We start from the raw sequence: 18,433 nt of genomic DNA, 5'->3' as shown, positions 1-18,433 counted from the left end.
GTGGCATTCCTGCAGGTCTCCAAATAAGGCAGCCCCTCCCTCCCCGGCAGGACCAATTAAGGCTTCCTGGACCACTCCTTCATCCTGAGAAGGATGGACTTTCTCATCACATTTCACTAAGGAAACCATGTGAAAATCTTGATAAAGTTCAGCAAGACTTGAGAGGTGCCTTTTAGAACTGGAATTAGATGTGTTAGAAGGAAAATGCTTTTCCCATCAATATCTATGACAGATGTGGCTTCAACAAGCCTCGCTGGACAAGCATAGTGTCCTGCACCTAAAGGCCAGCCTCGGACAGCAAAGGAGTCTTTGCTGACAGCCTCTGTGGGTAGGTTCAGCTCAAAAAGAGGGCAAGCGTTCACCTCGACCACCATGCCCTGAGGGTGGGACCAACAGGGTGTATGTGTGTGGGGGGCGGGCAGGGGGGCGGTTACACTTTCATCAGTAGTGGGAAAACAGGACTGGTAGGTATGGGGTGGAAGACACGTGAGAAGACTTCCTGGCATGTTGGGCGGGGAACGCTTGAAGGACCGAATTAACCCAAAGGCCAATAAGTTAAAGATCTGTGGGAAGCCCGGGAGCAGAGACACATTGACACGCAGCCAGTCCCCTGGACAGGTGGTGCGGGCTGAGGGCGGGTTCTGCAGAGTGCCTTCTCCTCTACATGGTGTCCGAGCGCTGCGCAGAAGGGGCTGGAGGTGCATTCCTGGGCTTTCCAGAGCAAGAGACTCATCGGTATTGGGTGACCATTTTGGGTCTTATGCAGAAGGGACTTGCTCAGGTGTCCCTGTTACAATTAGTACTGCAAGGCAAAGTCAAAAGTGAATATGGGGGCAAGTATGGGGCAAGATTTTCCTGTAAACAGAATGCGATTTTTATGCTGAATGTAACCCCGTCAGTGTTCACGGTGGATTTGCGTCAGAACACTTTTGCAAACCAAATTAAACGGTTGTTACCGAGAAGGACAGCAGATGGCGCCAGAGAGCTGACAAAGACTGCAGCCAGTCGGTGGGAAATCCGGGCTTCTGGGCTCTGGGTGGATTTGGGGCCTCTAGTTGGGCCTTTCTCCTCTGACTTTAACATTTGTTTCACTTCCCCACTTTTTTTTTAAAGAACTTTTCTATTTCCTTTCTAGAACCACAGACTTTTTGTGCTTCTGAATACACACAGAACAGAAACACAGTAGTGAAATCTTAGTACAGACTGTTTGCAAAATGGAGATGAAAAAATAAAAATCTCCTAATATTTCAGTATCCAGAGACAAATGTCAGGACAATGTTGTTTAACATATAGATGCTTAGGGCCAGAGTGTTTAGAGCTGGAAAGGACTCAGAATTCTCTGGTCCAGCTCCTTTGCATGGTGAGGTCACAGGCCCAGATAGGCTCAAGGTCACACAGCCAGGCCGGCAGTGCAGCCTCGGCAGGCTCGTTGTCCCATTCTGAACTCTGTGTACTGTCCCCCTGCCTGTGCCCACCAGACACAATCATCTCCAGCCCCCTCCACCCCTCTTCCTCCTATTCCCCTTCTGAGCAGAACTTTACCCAGAGAATGGTGGGAGGTTGGTTTAGAGCTGACGTGGCTGCAGATTCCTCTTGTTAGTGAACAAAAGGCTGTTTACAAAGGCACAGAGGAATGGGGAAGACTGAAATTGCTACAGAAGCAGGGAGGAGCTCTGGAAGCTGCAAACAAGGCAAGAAAACAATAAGCAGATGTGGAGAATGTGGAGCCGACCCAATCCTGCCTCGTGTCCTCCCTCCCTGCCTGTAAAGATCAACAAACAGACCAAGGAATTAGTGCGAGAACGTTCATTTCTTCAAAAGAACTGAGAGACCAGGGCCAAGTGAATTATACTATATTACATAAAGTGGATGATATTATATAGTCTGGGAAATAGAATTGTGTGTAGATCATCTTTGAGAAAGCAGGAAGAATGAGATGGAGACCACAGAGCTGGATGTTCTATGATGCAGGGGTCTATGACATAGTTCTCTAGATCACGTAAATAATAGAAAATTATGCCAATTTCTAAAAAAGCAACAGGGAATGGCTGAATTCTAGAATGCATGAATGGGTCATTATTTGTTCAATTTCCAGCTTTGATTAGACCTTGGACCAGTTTGAGAGCATTTATAGGTGAATACAGTGACCGTGTGGATATAACCTAGCAGGCCAAATTAACTATGCCAGGGAGGTTACTGTTTGGGAAGATTACCGACCATATTTGTGCCAGGAAAGGAAGAACACAAGAAGGATAAGCCAGGTTCCATTGCTGGCCCATGGCCTAATGGTAGAGAAATCGCTGAAATGTGATTTGGAAAATAATACTTATTTAGCTGTGTAGCTACCTAAACAGCTGTTGTAGTCTGAATGTTTGTGTCCCTCAACAACTCATATGTTGAAATTCTCACCCCCGAGGTAATGGTAACTGAGGTGGATCTTTGGGAGGTGGTTAGGTCATATGGGTGAAGCCCTTATGATTGGGATTTGTGCCCTTATAAAAGAGGCCTGAGAGTACTCCCTTGCCCCTTCTGCCATGTGGGCACACAGTGAAAGATGGCCATCTATGAACCACAGAGTGGTTTCTCACCAGACACCCAATCTGCTGGCACCTTGATCTTGGACTTGCCAGCCTCCAGAACAGTGAGAAATAAATGTGTGGTGTTTATAAGCCACCCAGTTTATGATATTTTATTATAGCAACCTGAATGGACTAAGACAATAGACATACTTAATTTTTTCTTCTTATTCAAGTCTGAGATCCACACAGAAGGTGCACATATTTGCAATGTCCAGCATTACGGTTTTTTTTTTTAGATGGAGTCTCACTCTGTCACCCAGGCTGGAGTGTGGTGGTGCCATCTTGGCTCACTGCAACCCCCGCCTTCCAGGTTCAAGCAATTCTCCTGCCTCAGCCTCCCGAGTAGCTGAGACCACAGGCGTGGGCTACCACACTTGGCCAATTTTTTGTATTTTTAGTAGAGATGGGGTTTCACTGTGTTAGCCAGGATGGTCTGGATCTCCTGATCTCGTGATCCACCCACCTCAGCCTCCCAAAGTGCTGGGATTACAGGCATGAGCCACCAAGCCCGGCCCAGCATTGTGTATTTTTACAAACCAAATACACCATTGTAACCTGCACCTAGATTAGGAAACTGAGCATGACAGCACCCTCCAAGCTCCTCATGGCCACAATTCCCTCCCCTATACTGACCACTTTTCGGAGTCCCACGCCATAGATTAGTTTTGCCTGGTTTTGTATTTCATATACATAGAATTATATAGAATATAATCTTCTGTGTCTGTCTTTTGCTCGAATTACGTATTTGAGGTTCACCCACACTGTGTGTAGTTATAGATCATTCATTCCATTGTAAGAATATTCCACAACCTACTTATCCATTTCCCTGTTGATGGACATTTGGGCGGCTTCTCATTTGGGATCTTATGAATAGCGTTGTCATGAATATTCCTGCATGTTCTTCTTGGTGCCCATATTTCTGTTGAATATATACTCAGGAGTAGATTTGCTGGGTCATAGAATATGCCTATTTTTCAGTTTTTACTATCTCAGAACTTGGACTATGGCTTTTTGGAAATCTTAAATTCACCCTCCTTTATGGTTTGCCCACTCTTCTGCTCTCAAACCCAGCCAGGAGTCTCCATGTGGTTCCGTTGCCACTTGGCACAGAGCCTATTACTGTAGTCACTGGAGCCTCTCATTCACACATTCTGCTGAGCTCTTAGAAGTTGAAGGACTGTGTTTCATTCACACGTGTTTGCCTGGCACCTAGCGCAGTGCCTGGAATCTAGATGCATCTAGATTCCCTTTATCCCTTGTTGATCGGTGACAGTCCAAATCGCAGTTGGTTGTAATACACAAAAGCAGCAAGAGAAAATTTTACAGGAATAAGGGAGACAGTTTTACAGTTGTTGCTGTTGTTTTTTTAATCAAGGGCAGCATGTTGAAGACCTGTCATGGTGGTAGTTGAGATTCTGTGGTATAGAGTTGTTTAGAAGCAGAACATGAGCCCAGAGGGTGGCCACAGCTTGGAGAAGCAAATGCCGTGCTAATCCATGGATCATTTCCCCTGCAGTTCTCTGCCCTTCCCGGTCAGAGTGCAGTTGGTGTTTGGAACTTGGCTGTGAGCAATTGACTCAGGGCAGGGAGTGGGGTGGAGTATGGGGAGGATGGGAGGGAGGTGAGGAAGGGTGGGAGATGAGGAAGAGCAGTGGTCCTTCTGGCTCAGCCGGGACCACTGAAGCAGATCTTCCTCTCGTGTGGGAATCACCCAGTGTTTGTGGGACAGGATGTTTGTAGGTGAGAAGGCAGAAGATGGGGAGCCACTGAAGGCTTAGGGCAGGTACAGGATGAAGGCCGTGTTTTAAGGTGATCTGTCTCTCGGTTGTCCAGAAAGGAGAGGCCCAGGAAAGGGCAGAAACTCCCACCTGCAGACCCGAAGAAGGGCAAAGAATGCCAGACTCTGCCACCACCGAGTTCCTCATTTAGCCTCCCCATCACTTTGCTCCTTGTCTGTGATGTTTTTAAAAGCGTAATTAACCTGATAAGTTGGTCTGCAGTTTGTCACTCTCCCTACACAGGAAAATGTCCAAATGGAGAAAGGCCTCCCCAAGGATGAGGCTACCTGGACCAGATGAGGGTCCAGCTTTTACTGTGTCAGAGTTGGGACGCCTGGGTTGCCCAGGCTGGTGTTCGTTCTCGAGGGAGGGGGGTGAGGGCAGGGCGCTGCACAGAGAGTGGACATGAGCCAAAGACATGAGTTCTAATCCCCAGCCTGCCATTCTCGGCTTTGCAGGGCTTGGTCATCATCGGTTACAGGGGAGCTTTGGCCTTCTCTCTCATGGACGGTGATTTCCACCTCAGACAATAAATGGTGTATTTGCTGGGCATCTTTGGGGTGACATAAGTTCACACTGAGGATCAGTTTTCTCATCTGTGCAGGAGTATCATGCCCGCTGCTCCCATCATTTTTACAGCTGCTGCAGATGAAAGATTATCAATTGCTGCTTGGCACAGTTGAAACCGCAGAATTCAATACAAATCCTTCCCTGAAATAGTGTAAAGGATAGTAAGCTCAGGCCCAAAAGCTGCTTTGAATACACAGGTATGTGCTAACATGTTAATTACTGGCCTGCCAGAAATGCTAATGAAGAATTGATGGTTGTGAAGGCAACTTAAGAGGTTCGTGCCAGAGGCTGTGGTTGCCCTTGTCCAGGAGGAAGTTCAAAGCACTGTGGAGACAGGGATGGATTCAGCAGGGAAAAGTCTTTGCCAAGTCGCAGAGCCAACCCAAGTGGGAAATGCAGGGAGAGGTCACTCCTTGGTGGCGGTGGCTGCCCGAGGGATCTGGCAAGAGGCGGGAATGAGGACCCAACATATTGAATGCTTTTGTTGAAGTACAACATAATACAGAAAAATGCACGTGCCATAAGTACAACATTCGGTAGATTTCACAAACTCAATACCCTTAGGTAACCAGCAGAATATTCCCACCCCCCTCAACGGTAACCATTGCCTTGACTTCTAGCTTCCAGGCTGGTGTTTCACCCTTCTTTTATACAAATGGAATCATGCAATATGCATTGTTTTGTAGCTGGTTTCTTTTGTTCAAAATTATGCTTGTGAGATTTATTAATATTGTTCCCTAGAGTTGTTATTATTGTTTTTTAAATTGCTTTTTAATTTTTAGAGACAGGGTCTCTCTCTCTTACCCAGACTGGAGTGCAGTGGTGCCATCATGGCTCACTGCAGCCTCAAATTCCTGGGCTCAAGTGATCCTCCTGCCTCAGCCTCCCAAGTAGCTATGACTACAGGCACACACCACCATGGTGGCTAATTTTTTTTTCATTTGGTAGAAGCGAGGCCTTGTCATGCTGCCTAGGCTAGTCTTGAACTTCTAGCCTCAAGTGATCCTCCAGCCTCAGCCTCCCAAGGTGCTAGATTACAAGTGTGTGCCACCAAACCTGGCTGAGATATTATTTGTGAATTCTCATTCCTGTATGGTATATGGTTGTTTAAATAGATCACAACTTCTTGATCTGTTCTTCTCTTCATGGACACTGGGTTATCCTTCGTTTGGGGCTATTGTGAATATAGTTGCTAGGAAAATTCTTAGGCGTGACTCTTGATGACTATAAGCTCTCATTTTTGTTGGGGAAATACTCAGGAGTCAAAATGCTGGGTCATAGGATAGGGGTGTGTTCAGCTTTAATAGAACCTCCCAGTTTTCCAAAATTTTTCGACCAATTTAGATTCAACCATGCAAGAGGGCTCTGGTTGTATCCCAATGACCTACTTCATGCCAGCTCTCCTGTATACATTTCTTTTAATTCTCCCACAACCCTGTAAGAAAGATGCTTAATGGACAATTTTTGTTGTGTTGTTTAAACAAACAATTACAACAGTTTGGTAAATTATTGTAGAGCTAAGAACAAAGTATAAATATTAGGGTAGAGTAGACCTAACTCTGTCCTACCAGTTACAGGGGTTCTTAACTGGAAGGGGGCTGTCCATGGAATGAACTTGGATAGGAAAAACCAATCACATCTTTATTTTCACTCACCTCTACCTGAAATAGAGCTTTTCCTCCATGAAGAATGCAGGTAACAACTCACAGTAGCATTGGCCGTACCTGTGATTATAACACCACTAACAATCACAGATGCTTTCATGCCACATTACAGGTAGGATGACCAACTGTCCCAGTTCGCCAGAGACTGAGGGGTTCTCCAGGACACAGGGTTCTCAAGTGCCAGTTTGCCAGGGACAGAGGGAGTTTCCAGGACACAGCATTGTCAGTACTAAACTGGGAAAGTATGGTACAAGCCAGGACAAGTTGGTCAACCTAATTCCAGGTGTAACAAATCTCAAAATATCCTTTACACATATCACCGTTAAATTATGTTTGTTATTAGGCTCACCAGTAGATCTTATTCGGTGAGTTTTTAGATATTTAAGTTTAATGAGTATTAACATATTTTGATAACTATATTTTAGTTTAATCAGTTTATTTTATAACCCATGTATCTTATTTTATGCATTTAAAACATTATACTGAGCAGGATTCATAGCCTTGATCAGATTGACATTTCAGATTTCAGTTCGGTCTTTTTTTTTTTTTTTTTTTTTTGAGATGGAATCTCTCTCTGTTGCCTAGGCTGGAGTGCAGCGGCATGATCTTGGCTCACTCCTACCTCCGTCTCCTGGATTCAAGCGATTCTCCTGTCTCAACCTCCCGAGTAGCTGGGATTAGAGGCATGTGCCACCACACCTGGCTAATTTTTGTATTTTTAGTAGAGACAGGGTTTCACCATGTTGGCCAGGCTGGTCTCGAATTCCCGACCTCAGGTGATCCACCAGCCTCAGCCTCCCAAAGTGCTGGGATTACAGACGTGAGCCACCATGCCTGGCCCCAGCTGGGTCTTGATGTATACATTAAGACTTTGCCACTTGGAGATAGGGAGCAGAAAAGACATTCTAGGTGGAGGGAACAACATAAGCAGAGGATTGTAAGCACCCTAGAGGTGGCTCAAGAGACTCTAAGGTATGGATTCATGATGAGTCCGAATGATGAGGCTAGTTCTTGGAGAGAAGTGAGGCTGTGCAGCGGGGAGTAACTCATTACAGGTGCCCCAGTGGAGGACTGGCTTGCCAAAGAGAGTGGGGTGGGGAGGAAGAAAGAGAATGGGAACAGCTGACATCTAGGGTGTCCCCATGGATTTCTTTTACTGCCCTGCTAGCTTTTCTATCCAGCTTAGCTTTGTGGTCCAGGAAAAGGAGGAAAAGAGCTAACATTTGCTCAACCACACATTCTCCTTTCCATCCCTGGATAATGGTAATTACTGCGGAGCAGGAGGGGAGTGATCCCTTCAGCACAGGGGCATGCATCTTTGTAGACCACACCCACCTCCACCACGGAGGTCCTTGATTTGAAGGGTTGACTGAGTGTTCTCTCCCCTCCACTTTAGCTGCCACATGGAAACATTACTGATTTTCTAACTGGACATGAACCAATGCCTCTCTTCCATCTTCTCTGCTCTCCCGACTCCAACTGCAAGTGCTACGCAGGTGTGTGATGACACACAGGGAAGGAGGACTGGGTGTAAACGCAGGCCAGGGAAGACAAGGCCAAATGCCACACGATGACTCAGAAGGGACATCTGGGTCTAAAAGGATCAAGCAAGACCTCTGAATAGAGCAAACAGGTCAAGTGAGTAAGACAGAGAGGAAACGTAGGCAGTGAAGAAGCTGAGGCTCCAGCAAGGTCCCCCGCCCCGTCACAAGGCCTGGTATTCACACCACCTAGTCTTGCCAGAACAGCTCAGTGTGTGACAAGGGTGTGTCCTCACTCATCAGCATAACTTTCCTGTGAGGTAGAGAAGGAGCAACTGGGCAGATGGAGATGTCAGGAGAAATGCCATCTTCAGGAAAAAGGATAGAGTTTCCACCAGGTGAATGAAAGGTGTAGAAATAGTCCGTATGAGAAGTAGACTGGATAAAGAAAATGTGGCACATAGACACCATGGAATACTATGCAGCCATAAAGAAGAATGAGATCATGTCCTTTGCAGGGACAGGAATGAAGCTGGAAGCCATCATCCTCAGCAAACTAACACAGGAACAGAAAACCAAACACCTCATGTTCTAACTCATAAGTGGGAGTTGAACAGTAGGAGCCCATGGGCACAGGGAGGGGAACCTCACACACAGGGGCCTGTTTGGGGTTGGGAGGCAAGGGGAGGGAGAGCATTAGGACAAATACCTAATGCATGTGGGGCTTAAAACCTAGATGACGGGTGGTTAGATGCAGCAAACCACCATGGGACATGTATTCCTATGTAACAAACCTGCACATTCTGCACATGTATCCCAGAACTTAAAGTAAAATAACAAAAAATAAAAAAAGGAAACAGTCTATGTGAGAAGTAATTTGTAACCTAGTAGAAAAGGCAGTCACTAAACTTGTCACAAAAATGGGTGCATGAAGCCACTTCCCAGACCACTGAGCATTTATTAGTTCATCAAACGTCCAGAGGTTTTCCTTGAGGAAACTTTAGTACTTTAGGTAGAATAAAAGGGACCACATTTCTGCCGCGTATGGGCAAAAGGCCTATTCTGCTGGTAACAATCCCATCAGCTCTTGATACCAGCAGGCCTTGTAAATTACATATCACAGCAGGGGCAAGCAGGTTTTAAACTCAGCTGCTCCATGATTAAGCATTACTGTGTTTCTTTTCACTTTTCTTACCTTCCTAAAGGTCGACAATGTCATATTTCATTTTTCAGCTTTCATTGATCTAGCCTTTGATTTTGTAACCAGAAAAGCCTTAGGACCAAGTGTCTAGAAATGTGCTAGACCTAAAGCTATTAGTGCTTCTCTATAGACTGTTTTCTGAAACACTCGTGAGAAAAACAAGTGGGCAGAAATGTTCTTACAACAGATTAAACCTCAATCAACTGCCTAAACCTCCCCCTACCCTCTCATCACCTCTGTGCTTAAAAAAAAGGGCAATTCTGTGCTTAAAAAAAAAAAAAAATAGCATCATTGGCCAGGCGCAGAGGCTCACGCCTATAATCCCAACACTTTGGGAGGCTGAGGCGGGCAGATCACCAGAGGTCAGGAGTTTGAGACCAGCCTGACCAACATGGTGAAACTCTGTCTCTACTAAAATACAAAAATTAGCTGGGCGTGTTGGCACAAGCCTGTACTCCCAACTACTCAGGAGGCTTAGACAGGAGAATTGCTTGAACCTGGGAGGCAGAGGTTGCAGTGAGCTGAGATGGTGCCACTGCACTCCAGCCTGGGCAACAGAGCGAGACTCTGTCTCAAAATAAATAAATAAACAAATAAAAACAAAAATAAAAACTGAAAAAGTAGCACCATTGGGATAATTCCCGTAACATGAGATTCGCCATTTCAAGGTGTACACTCAGGGATATTTGGAATAGTCAGAAAGTTATTCATTGATTTGCTACCATTTAATTCCAGCACATTTTATCACACCAGACAGGAACCCTGTACCCATTAGTAGGCAGTTCCCATCCTCCACCTCCCTCCAACCCCCGGCAACCACTAATCCACAGTTTGCTTCTACACATTTGCCCTTTCTGGACATTTTACATAAATGAAACTACATCCTATGCGGTCTTTTGTGACTAGTTTCTTTCACTCAGCATGTTTTCAGGGTTCATCCATGTTGTGGCATGTAACAGTCCTTTATAGCTTTTTATTACTGAATAATATTGTCTGTCTGTGTGGTTTTATAATGAAGGTTGCCCTCACCTTGGAGGACGCAAATACTCTGCCATTTTATATCGTGGTTTTACTTTTGGGAACTGGGAGAAGCCTAATTAAACAATTTTTTTTTTTTGTCCAATTACTACTCTTCAGGGTGATTATGTCAGGAGCAAGATGGTGGTTTTTTTGCTCGCATTTTTGATAACTTGGCGGGACAGAACCAAACAGCCCATCCTGGTTTATTTGTTGGGTTCATCTCCACCTCCTGGCAGCCTGGGGGAATGTGGCAGCTCGAATGTGGCTGGTCAAAATCAAATGTGGGCCGGGTGTGGTGGCTTAAGCCTGTAATCCCAGCACTTTGGGAGGCCAAGGTGGGAGAACTACTTGAGCCCAGGAATTCGAGACCTGGTGAGACCCCATCTCTACAAAAAATTTTTAAAAAATAGCCTGGCATGGTGACACATGCTTGTGGTCCCAGCTACTAGGAAGGCTGAGGTGGTAGGATCGCTTGAGCCAGGGAGGTCAAGGCTGCAGTGAGCTATGATTGAGCCACTGCACTCCGGCTGGAGTGACAGAGTGAGACCCTGTCTCAAAAAAGAAGAAGGAAAAAAAAAGAAATCAAATGTGTAGCAGAATCACAACGGACCTTTTCCTTGGGCAGAGAAAAATCTTACTCTTAAAATTCTCAAGCTAAGAATCTTAAAATTCTCAAGCTAAGAATGGCCTTTCACAGACTTTATGTGGGGAATCTGGGCTTGATCGCACGTGGAATCATTCTTTCATCCTTTTTTCTGTTCATCAAAGGTCCAGAGCTGTTTCTTGTTCAGGAAAGGGCCGTGCTGGATGACCCCAGTTGGAGACTGGAAACCCTCCTTTGGGACAAGTCTGGTCCACAATAAATGCCCTACTATCTGTGTGACAGAAATAGCAAACCCAGCACCTGTCATTCCTCCACTGAAAGGCTGTGTAGAGAAAGGGGTCTTCAGACTGGCTGGTGAGAAAAGGCCTCCTCCAGGGGTTGGGGTAAAAGGAGATTCAGAGTCATTCAGGGAAAAGAAGAAAATCAAAATTACAGGCTTCTCATTGGATTCTCCAGTCTGTGAGTCTGGACAGTGGGCAGAGCCAGCGGTCACCCATTTGGAACAACTTGGGCCTTTGAGATCCTCTGATACTCTCTGTGGTGCTTCCCCTGACCTTAGACTTGGGGCCTCAGGAAGGTGAGCCTTGGCCATGAAGAAACCTGAGTGGACACATTCCACGTGTGGGTAGCCGCCGTACACAGGGTGGTGGTCATGCTCAGCGCTTGGAATTGGGCAACACGCAGGAAGGGGACCTTGCCAGCCTTTCTGTAGCACCCACTGAATTACAGCCCACACTCCCTGCTTTATGTTAATTAACTTCTAATCAGCATAACTCCAAGCCAGGTGTGTTTGCAGTGTATTTGTGTGTGGGAGGAACACGATCTGGCATAAAGTTTTAGATCTTCCTAGGTCTGAGCCAAACAAACCAAGTTGGTTGATCATGAAACTCCTCACTTTGTGCCAGACTTGGGGGTGTAGTGGCTGGATTTTAGGAGCTATATCCAGAATGGAAACATTGCGATTTGCTCTGCCATGGGCACTATGAGGTAGGCACCCTCGGCGATCCTAAGGTGAGTGGTGGGCCCTGACCCAATCTGTGCAGGGGAACACAGTGACTCAGATGGTGGCATCTTCACTGTGAGAAGCATGGGGAGTGTGTGAATGTGGGGTCTCCACAAGGCCCTCACAGTCCTGAGAGTGCCTTTGAACTGTGTTGAGAGTGACAGACGTACTATTATGACACTTCTAGAAAGATGATGTCATAGGCTGCATCGTGTCTCCCCACTCCCTGCAATGTGTATATTGAAGCCCTAATGCCTTATGACTATATTTGGAGATAGGGTTTTTAAAAAGGTAGTTACACTAAGTGAAGTTATTGGGGTGGACCCTAATCCAATATGACTTGTGTCCTTGTAAGAAGAGGGGCTTAGGGCACAGACACACCCAGAGGGAAGACCATGAGAAGACATAAAGAGGCGAGAGCCATTTACATGCTCAGGAGAGAGGCCTCAGGAGAAAGTACGCCTGCTGACACTTTGATGTTGGACTTCCAGCCTCCAGAACTGTGAAGAAATAGAATTCTATTGTACCACCCAATCTGTGGTGCTTGGTTATGGCAGCCCTAGAAAACTGATCCAGATGGTGTAACCAGCAAGGAAGGCAATGAAGATGGGGTCCTGGAAGGTTTCCTGAAGAGAATGGATCAAGTAAGGGAACTAAGGGATGGGCTTACTGAAAACTGATAACTTTGCCCACCATAAAAATTTAGATAATGACTTTTTTTTTTTTTTTTTTTTTTTTTTTAGAAGCAGGGAGGAAAGAGGCAGATTGTCTGGGACAGTTAGAGAAAAAAGAGTTCCCAGCCATGCAAGCACCCTGGTGGCTTCCTGCAGGAGGTGACCCATTTTCTATGGCTCTATCGGATCATGGCTCAATTGGAGGGGGCATCATCTGTCCAGAGTAGGCAGCCTTGCAGGCTGAGCTTGCTTTTAGGATTGCTGACAATTCCCCCAGGTACTGCTGGGAGTCAGCAGAGTCCCTTGAAGCTGGTGCCCTGCACAAGTCCAGGAGGCACCATTCACACAGGTCGTGAGTTGTGCCCATAGCGCTCCAGGCTCAGGACCTCTATGCCAAACTCTTAAATATCATCAAAAATCAGCGGTCATGTGTTTCCATAATATAGTTTTGGGGAGCATACTGTGTACCCTGGGTAAGTGACAGAATGAACGTTTCTGAATGTGAGCTTCTTAAAATGGAGAGCGTTGTGAAAATCAGATAAGGCTGTATGTGCTAAATATTGGGCACAGAGCCTGGCATGTTACATTCCCAAAAGTTGTACTTATGTCTGAGAAAATGCTATACAGAAAGGCCCTCTGAAGGTAGATTGGCCAGGTTTGGTGCATACCATTTACTGATTAAAAATAATAGTTACCAATCTTTTTCTCATTGTAAAAGCAATATTTGGTCATGTATGTATCAGCCAGACCTCTCGGAGAAACAGAACCAGAAGGACATATATACAGGAAGAACTCACTCATGCAATTACGGAGGCAGCAAAGTACCATGACCTGCTGCTCTCTTCAAGCTGGAGACTCAGGAAAGCTGGGGTTGTGTTTCCAGCCTAAGTCCAAAGGCCTGAGAACCAGGGGAGTGGTAGTGTAAATCCCAGTCCAAGGGCAGGAGGAGACGGATGCATTGGCTGAAGCAGGCAGGCAGGAGACAAAAAGGGGTGAACTCCTTCATCTGCCTTTTTGTTCTGTTCAGGCCCTCAGTAGAGCGGGTGGTGCCCACCCACACAGGTGAGAACAATTTTCATCACTCAGGTTACTGATTCAAATGTTAATCTTATCCAGAAACATCCTCATAGACACACTCAGAATAGACACACTCACACTCAGACACACACCCCTTGATCCAGTCAATTTGATACACTGTAAATGTTTTGGAAAATATAAAAACAACACAGAAGGAAATAAAAAAATCATCTGTTATCCACCACCCAGCAATAACCACTGTTAACAGTAAGGCCTGCAGATTTCTGGTATTTTTTTCCTGTGTATTTGTACAGTATACATATATACAGACACTTTATTTTTGACGGAGTCTCGCTCTGTCTCCCAGGTTGGAGTGCAGTGGCGCCATCTCGGCTCACTGCAAGCTCCACCTCCCGGGTTCATGCCATTCTCTTGCCTCAGCCTTCCGAGTAGCTGGGACTACAGGTGCCCGCCACCACGCCCGGCTAATTTTTTGTATTTTTTGTATTTTTAGTAGAGATGGGGTTTCACCATATTAGCCAGGATGGTCTCGACCTCCTGACCTCGTGATCTGCCCACCTCAGCCTCCCAAAGTGCTGGGATTACAGGTGTGAGCCACCGGGCCCAGCCATTGTTTTTTTTGTTTTATAAAAAATAATTATCCTGCCAATCTGATTTTCAATTAAAATTATATTATGCACACTTCCTCAGGTAAGTCACAACTCTTTTAAAGCATGGCTTTTTGTCGCTATGCAGTATTCTACACAGTTGCTGTGTACCATTTAGTACTGTGATTAAATAAATTTAATTGTAGTTCACTATGTTTGTTTGCTGGTGTTTTTTGTTTTGTTTTGTTTTGTTTTGTTTTGAGACAGAGTCTCACTCTGTCACCCAGGCTGGAGTGCAGTGGCGCGATCTCGGCCCACTGCAGCCTTCACCTCCTGGGTTCAAGCGATTCTTCTGCCTCAGCCTCCCGAGTGGCTGGGAATATAGGCATGCGCCACCACGCCCAGCTAATTTTTGTGTTTTTACTAGAGACAGGGTTTCACCATATTGGCCAGGCTGGTCTCAAACTCCTCACCTCATGATCCCTCTGCCTTGGCCTCCCAAAGTGTTGGGATTACAGGCGTGAGCCACCGCGTCTGGCCGCTGGTTTGTTTTTATAAAGATGGTGTCTTGCTCTGTTGCACAGGCGGCAGTACAGTGGTGCAGTCACAGCTTGCGACAGCTTTGAACTCCTGGGCTTAAGCCATCCTCCCACCTCAGCCTCCCAAGCAGCCATCTCACCCACGCAGCCCCAGACCACTATAATTTTTGAATTCATTGATGGACCACAGTGGCTCTGAGGGGTCAGATCTTAGAAGCAAGTGTTAGCAACTTCCCTGGTGGGAGCAAGGAGACTGTTGTTCTTTGACTGGTAGGATCCTAGAAATGTGAGCACACGCTACAAGAAATTTCTGCAGCACTGGCTACTTTCTAGAGGTTCATCAGAAAGGTGCTTGAAAACGTGGGTGTATTTGGACTAATTGGATGTGGGGCCCTGGGAAGAAGGTGAGGGGCAGCCATCCTGGGTGGTGAATTGACTGGGAGTCTCCCAATGTCTAGGGGTGGAGGGACCTTGGGAGAGGTGTAAGAACCTAACATGACCAGTCAAAAACTAAGGACTTTATTGCCAAATCCTTCACTCCTTTCCCCTAGAAGCTTTGGGGGCAGAACTGCCTCTAACATTTGCAGGGCTTAGAGGAAGACACCAGACGGAGGCCTCTGTCCCATGGCCCACCCCCTTCTGTTCCCACTCGAATTCATCGTGTGCCTCCTTGGGGCCTCGAGTTCATGGATGTGGACTCCCAGCCTACATGTCCAAGTTTCTTCTTAGCCACCAGACCCAAACAGTGACGTCGTGGCTGCCTCTTGGGCATTGAGCTGTGTATACTGGTGGTGTGGTCCACTCGTGGGAGGACAGATAGGAGGACAACAGGGGCCCTGAGGCAGATAATTCCAACATCCTGGGCACCTGGAATGTGGTTTAGGAAGAGCGGGATGGTAGGCTCTGAGTGGAGGCCTGGAGGAGGACCCTTTAAAGCGCACAGTGAGGGCAGTGGCCCCAGTCCTGTGTCTGAGGTCTATGTGGAGAAGCCAGTGTCTCCGGCACAGGGAGCAGCACTGCCTGGGACTGCATAGGACAGGACAGGGCTCAGAGGCTAACCCCCTACCCCAGTTGGCCTGTCAAAGTATCAGGAGATGATAGACCCAGGAGTGGCAGCTGTCGGAGTCAGCCCCAGCTCACCGGGGCAGGATGCTGGGGCTTCGCCCCACAGGTCTTTGATTTTGGAGGGGGCTGCGCCTGAGAATTCCCCAGCATAATTTTGAGTCTCATTTAAGTCTGAACACAAAACTACTATACACACCTTACATGTGCCACCTGGAGCCCCACAAGGCCCATATTCACCTTGGAGAAGCCACATAGGACCAGACACAGTGGCACGTGCCTGTCATCTCAGCCACTTGGGAGGCTGAGATAGGAGGATTGCTTGAGCCCAGGAATTTGAGACCAGCCTGGGCAATATAGCGAGATCCTATCTCAAAAGAAAAAAAAAGAGAGAAGCCACATAGGTGAAAAGGTCACCTTTCTAGTCCTTTTATCTTGGAAATTATAGGCAAGTTCTACAGAACAAGCAAATCTGTTAAGGTTCAGGGAAACTGGGGATCCTGAGGGTGAAAATTTTGCAGCAGGGTGTTTAAGACTTCCTCAGAGAGAGCCCTCCCTTCCCCAGGGGCAGTCAACTGTCTTTAGTTCTGAATAAGCCCCTGAACTGATTCTGTTGTCTGGGTCCGGACAAGGGAATTGTGTGTGAGAGGCAGCACTTAGAGTTCAAACAAGGAAAGTGAAGACTCCTCTGACAGGTGCCTGAGCCCCAGTGCCTCCCGAAGCTCTTGGCCAGGGTTAGAAGAGCTCTCCAAGATGACCTGGACCTCTAGGTCTTTGTTTCTCAGAGAGCAGTCCTTGCACCAGCAGCATTGCATCACCTAGAAGCTTCTAGAACTACAGAATATCCGAGCTCACCTCAGAGCTACAGCCTCGGAACCCACATTTTAATAAGATCCTCAGGTGGTCCATGTGTACATCTGAATCTGAGAAGTGCTGTTCTCAAGTGACTGGGCACCATTTCCAAGTTTAACTAAATCTCTCACTAAGGGTGGGCTTCAGGCCTCGGCTGTGCTTCACTATTTTCAGACAGCAGGAGTTACTCACCTCCTTGCACCTCCACTGGCATTCACCCCTGGAGCTCCCGGCTCTCTCCTCCTGCCAGGCAAGATCCCCAGGCTCTTATTCCCCTGGCAGGTGTCTGTTCTCCACAGCAGCTTTGTAAGTATTTCAGGGTTGGGGCGGCTTCTGCGTCTTTTGCATCTGCCGAGCAGTGGTTTCCATGTGTCCTCTCCACACCAGCAGCATCAGTATCACCTGGGAATTTGTTAGAAATGCAAATTCTCAGGCCCCACCCTGGTACTAGGGAATCAGAAACTCTGGGGATAGGGTTCAGCCATCTGTGTTTAACAAGCCCTCCAGAGGTTTCTGACGCGGACTCTAGCGTGGGAATTCCCGGAGCCTTGTTACAATGCCGACCACAGAACGGGCACAGTGTCACCCAGCAGCATGTTAAAACACAGACCTACAGTCAGGACCTGCAGATTCAAATGCACATTCAAGTTCCAGGAGCCCTGCTGCAGGCAGAGAAGGGAGGGGTAGTTCCACAGAAGCACAGGCGAGACACGTGGACCAACTGCAGCTTTCCTGAAGAACATGGGTGGGACTCAAAGAATGGAACAAAGGATGGACATACACGGTTATTAGTTCAGGATGAGCTGAGTCCTAGGGGAGGAGTTCCCCAGCCAGGAGGAAGTCACCTTTCTTGGGTGAAAATGAAGCGCAGAATGCTTAGATCAGTCGGCGAGGTCAGGCCTTGCCTGGAGAAGCTCAGGTTCTGGCTGGGATTAAGGCTCCCCTTAGAGTGGGAAGCTGTACAGACCCAGATTTCCCTCCCAAGACAGACCCCTTTTGGTCTTAGCCCCAGATGGGGAGGGGGAAAAACTAGGGCAGCGCCTGGCTGTTCTCCGAAGAACCCTTTCTGGGGGATTGAACTCAATTATGTTTATGCTGGTCATTTTAAATTTCTTTTCTTTTCCTTTTTAGTAAAAATTCCTTTTGCATAAAAATTCCTTTTGCATAACTCACACAAGTTTGCAATAACAAAGGAAACATGAGGCCTGGGAAAGATACAGGTGGATATTATTCACTCTGGTCCTACGAATAGCTATGCTTCGAACACTTTAAGTCTCCTCAGTTGACTCTTTTTGAGAAATTATTACAGGCAGGTAATGAAAAGTTTATTTTATTTTTTTGAGACGGAGTTTCGCTCTTATTGCCAGGCTGGAGTGCAGTGGCGCGATCTCGGCTCACTGCAGGCTGTGCCTCCCGGTTTCAAGCGATTCTCCTGCCTCATCCTCCTGAGCAGCTGGGATTACAGGTGTGTCCCACCACACCCAGCTAATTTTTTGTATTTTTAGTAGGGATGGGGGTTTCACCATGTTGGCCAGGCTGGTCTTGAACTCCTGACCTCAAGTGATCTGCCTGCCTCGGCCTCCCAAAGTGCAGGGATTACAGGCATGAGCAACTGTGCCTGGCCGAGAATTGTATTTGTCATTCTGTTTTAGTAGTTTTGTGGGTGATGAGGTTTCAAGGAGTTGATTGGTATCTTTCCATCTTTAATACAAAGCTGATCCTCTGATCACTGTAGGAGGTTGGCACTATATTGTAAATTTTTAAAAACTTCATATTTTCCT

The sequence above is a fragment of the Hylobates moloch genome, unplaced genomic scaffold (genome assembly GCF_009828535.3).
Source record: "Hylobates moloch isolate HMO894 unplaced genomic scaffold, HMol_V3 SCAFFOLD_21, whole genome shotgun sequence".
Taxonomy (NCBI): domain Eukaryota; kingdom Metazoa; phylum Chordata; class Mammalia; order Primates; family Hylobatidae; genus Hylobates; species Hylobates moloch.
Note: the sequence above shows the minus strand (reverse complement) of the source record.